This window comes from Procambarus clarkii, chromosome 39 (assembly GCF_040958095.1).
Source record: "Procambarus clarkii isolate CNS0578487 chromosome 39, FALCON_Pclarkii_2.0, whole genome shotgun sequence".
NCBI lineage: Eukaryota > Metazoa > Arthropoda > Malacostraca > Decapoda > Cambaridae > Procambarus > Procambarus clarkii.
Window position 1 is genome coordinate 42619706 of NC_091188.1, and position 8706 is coordinate 42628411.

Below are 8706 nucleotides of genomic sequence, written 5' to 3' on the forward strand. Positions count from 1 at the left end.
ACGTCCGAAACATCTCTGCCACAGATCTGGAAGCGTATCCGCAAGATAGCGGGTAAGTTCGTTCCCGATGATTCACCGGTCCTTCACCTCCATGGTACTCTTGTGGTGGACCCGTTGCAGGTCGCTTCCAAACTGGGTTCCCACTTTTCTTCTGTTAGCTCTGGTCTTCATCTTCCCCAATCTTTCCTTCTTCATAAACCTGTCCTTGAGTCTCGTCCTTTAGATTTCTGCACTCGTCTTCGACTTCCCTATAACGATCCCTTCTCTCTCTGAACTTCGTTCTGCCCTGGCCCTCTGCAGTCCTACGGCGGCGGGCTCCGATGGTATTCATTATGAGATGCTTCGCCATCTCCCTCCGTGCACGTCTCAGTATTTACTGAGTCTGTATAATCAGGTCTGGGAGTCATCGTCAGTCCCTGAGGACTGGCTCGATGCCGTTGTCCTCCCTGTTCGCAAACCAGGGTCTCTGGGAACATCTCCTAAGGACTTTCACCCTATTGCCCTCGCAAGTTATGTCTGCAAACTCTTTGAACGTATGGTTAATGTTCGTCTGATGTGGTTCCTGGAACACCATCACCTCCTCTCCCCTTCTCAATTTGGTTTCCGCAAGTGCCGCAGCACGACAATGTCCTGGTGAACTTCTATATTCGTACTGCTTTTGCTGTGAAGACCTCTGTTGTTGCCATCCTTTTGACCTGGAAAAGGCTTACGACACCACTTGGCGATATCAATATTCTATCCCAGCTTCATTCTTTTGGCCTTCGTGGTCACCTCCCTCTCTTTCTCAGCAGCTTCCTCTCTCGTCGTTCCGTTCGGGTGCACCTTGGTACCACTCCCTCTGCCTCTTTTCAGCAATACGAAGGTGTGCCCCAGGGTAGTGTTTTGAGCACTACTCTTTTTCTGGTTGCCCTCAATGGTCTTCTTTCCTCTCTTCCTTCAGGTGTCTTCTCCGCTCTCTATGTCGATGAACTTACCCTTTGCTGTCAGGGTGATGATTCGCCTCTCCTTCAACGCCGGCTTCAACTTGCGATTGATGCCGTGTCGTCTTGGGCCACCGATCATGGCTTCAAGTTCTCTACTACTAATACTTGTGCCATGACTTTTACTCGGAAACAGGTTGGTCTTCGTCCCTCTTTGTCACTTTATGGTCATCCCCTTGAGTACAAAGATTCCGCGAAGCTTTTTGGGTTATTCCTTGACACTTGCTTGTTTCGGTCTCACCATCTCTTACCTCCGTGGTGAGCGCTCTAAGGCCTTACCCTCCTTCGGGTATTGTCCCATACTTCTTGGGGAGTGGATAGGCGCGCACTCCTTGCTTTACATTCCTCTCTCGTCCTGTCTAAGCTCGATTATGGTTGCCCTGCTTACTCGTCTGCTTCTCATTCTACTCTTCGCCATCTTGATGCTTTGCACCATACTGGGTTGCGCCTCAGTTATGGTGCCTTTTATTCGACTCCCGTCCTTAGCTTGTATGGTTGACACTGGCTTCCTATCTCTCCAGGACCGCCGTGATCGCTACTGTCTTCGCTATCTTGCGTGGTCCTTACGACATCCTTCCTCTCGCCTCTGTCGTGCTTTAACTTTTACCCGTCCTGCGGTTCCTGTTCCTCTTCACCACCTCCCTCTTCCTGTCCGGTTATCTCGCTTACAGGATTCTGTTCCTTTCCGTTTGTATTTCTAATGTTTCTCCTCGTGTTGTTCCTTCTTTGCCCCCGTGGAGTCCCCCCTTCCGCAGTTTTGTACTTCCTTGACCCGCATCACTAAAACTTTTACCCTCCTACGGTTCTAAAATGCCTTTTCCTTGAGCACTTTTCTTCTCACTCCTGCTCCATTTGTCTTCACTGATGGTCTAAGTCTGCGGAAGGTGTTTGCTACTCTGTTGTTTTTCCTGATCGCACTTATATGTGTCGCTTACCCCCGGAGACTAGCATCTTCACAGCGGAGCTTTATGCTATTCTCTATGCTCTTCGTCTCCTGCTTTCTCATTGTCAGTCTTCCATTGTAGTTGTTGTTGACTCTCGTAGTGCCCTCATGGCTCTCGGGTCCTTTAATCCGGTTCATCCAGTAGTTGTCGAGATCCAGTATTGGCTGTTTCTTGTTCACAGTAAATTTAAGTCGGTTGAGTTTTGTTGGGTTCCCAGCCATATTGGCGTGTCTTTAAATGAGCGTGCGGATGCTGCCGCCAAGGAAGCTCTCCGCTCGTCCCATCTCTCGTAAAGGTATTCCATATTCTGACTTTTACCCGGTTATCCATTCCTCCATCCTCACCCGTTGCAGGCTTCTTGGTCGTCTGCTACTGGTAACAAACTACGTACTCTTAAATGTTGTGTTCCTCGTGGCTGTCCCACCACCGTAACCGGCGATGGGAAATGGCTCTGGCGAGGTTGCGTATTGGCCATACTCGCTTAACCCACGGTCACTTGATGGAGTGCCGCCCTGCTCCTTGTCCTAATTGCATTGCCCCCTCTTACGGTCGTGCATGTCCTTCTTGAATGTCCTGACTTCCAGGACGAGCATGTGTCTTGCTTTCCGACCGTCCTCGCGGTCACCTGTCCCTCAATAGAATTCTTGGTGACTCGGATACTTTTGATATCATTCGCCTTATGTGTTTATGTTCTTGTATTGGCATCCTTGGTGATATTTAGCGCCCTCTGATTATCTCGCACATTTGATGGTGCTACATAGCCTTCCAGTTTTTTGCCTTCTTTTGATAATTACTTACTTTCACAGCACCTGCACCCAGTGGATAGATAAATATTCACTTATGTTTTTCTTATATTTTGCATGCAAATTAATAATTCCCTAACGAATAAAATTAGTTTTTTATGCACAGGAAGGGAATTATCGTTTTTCTATAACAGCTGTCCAAGGGTTAAGCCTTTCATATTGTCTTCTGATTTATGATTGCTCAGCGCTTTATGTTCATGACTTCAATAGTGTCCTAGGCTACCAGGAATCGTTTTCAGGTCCTCTTCAGTAATATGAAAAACGTGTTCTATGACTTACTCAGAAACACTGTCCAACACCATGACTGCTATACTGAGGTAAATTTTAATGTAAAAATCATGCAAATGTCGTGGGAGGTTGACCATTACTGCCAGTCTTGGTCCGTCACATCACAGAGGACGGTGACGCCCCTTGTGATAACACCTGCATCAGAGGAGCTCCAGCATATTTCACAATTCCAAGGTATTGTAGTACAGGTTGATGATAGTGAGTGGTGCCCCAAGGAACATAAAGGTGTAATGCTTTCGAAAAATAAGCGAGATAACACAAATGTGCAAAGTGAGGTGAAAAATAATTGTTTGAAAAAAAGTTGCTCTAGTATTCACAGAGCAGACAACAACATTCAAGATGGATGCCGGCAAGAAGGAAAACAAAACAGAGCTAGAATTTTTGGGGTTTTAATGAAGAAAGCATTGATATAAGCAGTCTGCACAACAAACTGGAATAATTAGATATTATAGTGAACTATCGTGTAGAAATAATCAGCAAACTGAAAGTAATGAGCACGTTAGTAGCAAAGTTTTAGGTCTTGAGGGTTTAGTGAAAGACTTATGCAAGGACAAGAATCAAGTGGAAACAAACTGCAAAGCCACGGAAGAGGAAAATAAACTCTTAAAAATAGCTTTGGAAAAAGTTAAAGCAGACTTAAACTTAATAACTACAATAGGTTAGGTAAGGAAATTCAACAGGAAAACAGCTTTTGTCAGCACAGATAGAGGAGGTTACACATGGAATAGAACAGTGCAAGAAAGATATGCAACTCACCTATGCACAAGTGGCCAAGGAGAAGGAAAAAAATGGAAGAAGCAGTAAAGGAAGCCAAACACTGCAGCAACCAAGATAAAACAAACATTACGCTGGAAGTCAGAAAGGAACTGGCATCTAACCTGAAGTTGGTGCAAAACACAGTTGATCGAAGTCTCTGATAATTTTTGGTTGCAAAGAAAGAGAGAGAACATCTAGGTCAGAAAGAGCTGTAAAAGAAAAAGTAGTCGATAAAATTGTTGGCCTCGTGGAAGGTCTTACTACCATAGAGAATGTGTTCGACAACAGGAAGAATTGAAAAATACGTAAAAGGGAAAGATCGACCTTTGAGGATCACCCTAAACGGTGCCAAACAGATGGAAGAAGTACAGTAATAAGGAATGCTAGAACATTACAGTGATGAGGAAGGGAAAGTGTGGTCGTTAAGACGAGATCTTTCAAAAGAATAGAGAGAGAAGCTGAAATTGAACCTCATCGAGGCAAAATGTCTAAATGAGAACAGGATTGAAGAAGATATCCATTCTTTTTTTCTACAAAGTGATAGGGGTAGGCAGACCAGTAAAGTGGTACATAAAGGCAAACCAACAAAATCACTAGGAGAGAAGGGAAGTGAAGAACAAGGAGGGGGAACAAGTTCCTGAAGATTGCATACACCAACATAGATGGAGTAAGATCAAAGATACTAGAGTTAAGAGGGCCTTAGATTCCAATTTGCCCTAAAAATGCAACAAAGGAAACTCGTTCGATTTCAATCAAACTTTTTGACAAGTTCTATATGAAAGTGTTTCATCTGGTCCAAGTTTCAGCATTGTAGCATAAATAGGAAGGGAGAAAAAAAATATTGAAGTAGTTTGTGAAAATTATGCCAAAATGGTCAAATCGATTATCAATCAAAAGTGTCAACTGAAATCATAGCTATGACTCTTTGCTATCACAATAGCATATATTAAACAAATATTATAATTAGTTTAATTGAAAAAAAAATTTAAGAATTTTTTTTTTTTTTTTTTTTTTTTTTTTTTAATTTTTTTTTCGGGCGATTTGCATCAAACTTACACACCTGACTGTACGTACGCCTATCTGTAAGGACGCCAATTTTGGAGAAAATTGGTTGATGTCAACCTCAGCCACAGATTTTAGAACCTTAGACTTCATTCATTTCTGTTTTTTTTTCAATTGACACAAACGCTTACAAAACTGATTTATTTTTTATTCAATTTACATGAAACTTACACAGTATATGTGGAGGGCATGTCTCTACATTGGAGAGTTTTCATTTTTCTCTAAGTTTATTTATTGATTTTATAATAGCAATAAACATGCCATATTTGCAAAAAAAAAATTTGGGAACTTTGAACATTTGTATTAGGAAAACTAAAGATGTTTTGGAAATTCTATATCTCAAGGTCCTTTATATGCTAATGTGTCAGAAAAGTGTCACAGAATAATTATATCTGAAACGTGTGTTCTGAGTGTGGACTTGAAAATGTGTAAAAAAATGTTGAAAAAAAAACAAAAACAAAAAAAATCTCCCTTTCTATTTATGCTGCAGTACTGAAACTTGGTTCAATTAAAGCACTTTTCATATACAACTAGTCAAATAATATTGGTTGACATTGAACAACTTTGATTGACAACCAGACACCCCCTTAAGTGATGTATACAGCTGCAGACACCAGACATTGTTGCACTCAGGGAGACAAAACTTGATGATGATATTTTAAATGAGGTTGTATTCCAAGGGGCTACTCAGTTTGGAGACGGGACAGAAAAATTAGATAAGGCAGTGGTGGCGGCATTTCAGAATGATAACTAAATCATAATACAAATAGTTCACATCCATGCAACACACGGACAGAGGAGGAGCTAGATAATAAACGAGAGGGGTCTTGTAACAATAATGAGAGATTATAGCGAGAGCTGATAAACATTGATCATGACTGTTGGTGGTCGGCGACTTAACTTGAAATCCATAGACTGGGAGGCATATGAAGCTAGAACAGAGGATCTTTGGACTTGTGGATTCGTAAATCTCATCCTGGACACATTAATTTTTCAACATGTTAAACAAGCTACGAGGATGAGGGAAGGGCATGTTCCTAAGTGTGTTTGTACAAAATGAAATCTTCAGGGAAACCAAACACAATAAGAAGTCTAGAGAACAACAAGAGCACATAGAGGTGTCTAGAGACGAAGTGGAAAAAATGCTCAAGGAGCTAAATAAGAACAAAGCAGTTGGCCCAGATGGAGTTTCACCATGGGATCTGAGAGAATGTGCACCTGAGCTCAGCATTCCACTTCAACTGATTTTTCAGGCATCCCTGTGTAAAGGAGTTATAGCAGATGTGTGGAAAAAGGTTAACATAGTTCCAATCTACAAAACTGGCAGCAGGGAAGATCCCTTCAATTATAGACCTGTATCATTGACAAGTGTAATAGTCAAAATATTGGAAAAAATAATTAAAACTATATGGGTAGAACACTTGGAGACAAACGATATATTATCAGACAGTATGGTTTTCAATTTGGAAGATACTATGTAACGAATTTACTCAGTTTCTATGATCGAGCCACAGAGATTTTACAGGAAAGAGATGGTTGGGTTGACTGCATCTATCTGGACCTAAAAAAAAAAAAAAAGGCTTTCAACAGAGTTCCACATTAGATGTTCTGGAAATTGGAAAATATTGGAGGGGCAACAGGTAAACTTCTAACATGGATGAAAAATTTCCTGATAGAAAAATGAGGGCAGTAATCAGAGGTAATGTATCCGACTGGAGAAATGTCACAAGTGGAGTACCACAGGGTTCAGTTCTTGCACCGGTAATCTTTATTATCTACATAAATGATCTGCCAGATAGAATACAGAAGTATATGAACATGTTTGCTGATGATGCTAAGATAATTGAAAAGATAAGAAACGTAGATGATTGTCATGCCCTTCAAGAAGACCTGGACGAAATAAGTATATGGAGCAACACTTGGTAAATTGAATTTAATGGAATAAATGCCATGTTATGAAATGTGGAATAGGTGAACATAGACCCCACACAACCTATAAGTCATGTGAGGAATCTTTAAAGAATTCTGATAAAGAGATCTAGGGGTGGTTCTAGATAGATAACTATCACCTGAGGACTATCACCTTAATAAGAAGACATTGCAAAACTTTTTGCTTCATCCGAAAGTCTGGGTATTATTGGTTTCATGACGAAATATGCGGCATCGGGCAGTGAAAGTGATAATTATGATCCAGGGGATACCATTCAAGCTTAGCCATGGTGGTCATGCAGAAGGTTGTACAGGGTATAAAGGTGTTTAAACCCAAAAGATCGAGGATGTACCACAGGTCTGCCAAGTCCCTCTTCAAGACTGGGGACAACCATCAAAAGAACAAGTTCAACTCGACCAACCGAGTCCAGTCAACCTGCAATGACTAGATAGAGCCAGGGAGGATACCCGACATGAAAACTCCAACTCCCTCAAGAAAGGGGAAGAAGGAACTGAGCAACTCCACTTCAGGCCATTGGAAACAACCTGAAAGGCCCACTAATCATGGGATCAGGAGCTGGTGAAATGAGCCAGATGCACCCCTCTCCCCCCTAGAGTGGCATCAAAGGGGGTGAACCGTGAAAGGGCCAGCATGACCACAAGTGGAACCACCCTTCCACAATGTGTAGTTATGATATCTAGCAGAAAAGGAAAGTGCAACAGGAAGCATAACAGCCTGGTAATCTGACTGAAGGGCTTATTTCACCCAACAGAAAATGAGGTCCTAACCATACCAGACCAATGGTGGACAAAACCCCTCCCTTTCTTCCTCCTGTTAACACATGAGGTATGCAGAGTAATGCCGCCATCACCTCCAGAAGGAGAAGGGCTGGCATTGTTGACAACACTGCTAAGGCAGGAGCCACAGGCATCAAGACCTCCACACTTTGGGACAGTGCCAAACGAAGCAACATCCTCATGGAGCTGCCCAGAGACCCCCCTCCACAAGGATCCTACCCCAAGATGACTGCCAAGTGCAAATGCACCTTGTGGTCATTCACAATAAGGGCCCCAAACAATACAGGTCACTGCACATGGAGCTGCAAGTTGCCCACATCCCTGAGTGGAGTATTGGAAGTGCTGCCCAACAACACCTCAAAGATGGAACACCTGCCAATCAAGCTCATCTGGTCTGATAAAACCCATGCCAAGCCCCAAGGAAAAGAAATATCAGCCATCCAGGATGAATGTGGAACCTTGCAATGCAGTCAATATTGACCTGTACTCAAGAAAGGCCAGGTTCATAAAAGAAGAGAGAGTCAAATTCCACAGGCGGTACCGAGGCAAAGCCATGTAAGTCATTGAAGGGAAAATACGGGAAGATAGAAACCCAAGGCACCGAACAGGACACGGAAGCAAATGATGATACTCCTACACAGGAATAAAACATGAAAAGTTATCTCCCTGAAGCAAAAGATCCAGACAGGGAATGAAGGTCTTAAGAAGGGTTGAAGGGCACCCGCACAGTCTCAGAACCCTGCCACAAAGACTCTGGGGGCAGAGTCAGCTTATATCTGGGGCAGAAAAGTTTTCCTCCCAAGGAGGAGGCTGAGAGTGGTGGAAGGGAAGGGGGTGCCCAGTGTGTAGGTGATAGTCTCGAAACCCTAGTGGGACCAGAAGCTTGAATGCCTCCACTGTGGAAGTGGATGCGGCTACCCCCCCCCCCCCCCCCAAAAAAAAAAAAAAAAGCAGAGCTACGCCCTGAGCCAAACCTTGCCTTGACTCAAGACACTTCTTGGATGCAAAGGAGCCAGAAGCAGGGCAAAACACACCTGCAGGAAAAGGAAGAGGAGGCGAGGACTTAGTCTAGGTGGAGGTCACCAACACTGGGTCCCCCAGGGGCTTGCCTCGGGACATCCAACTGATCACAATGCTGCAAATGCC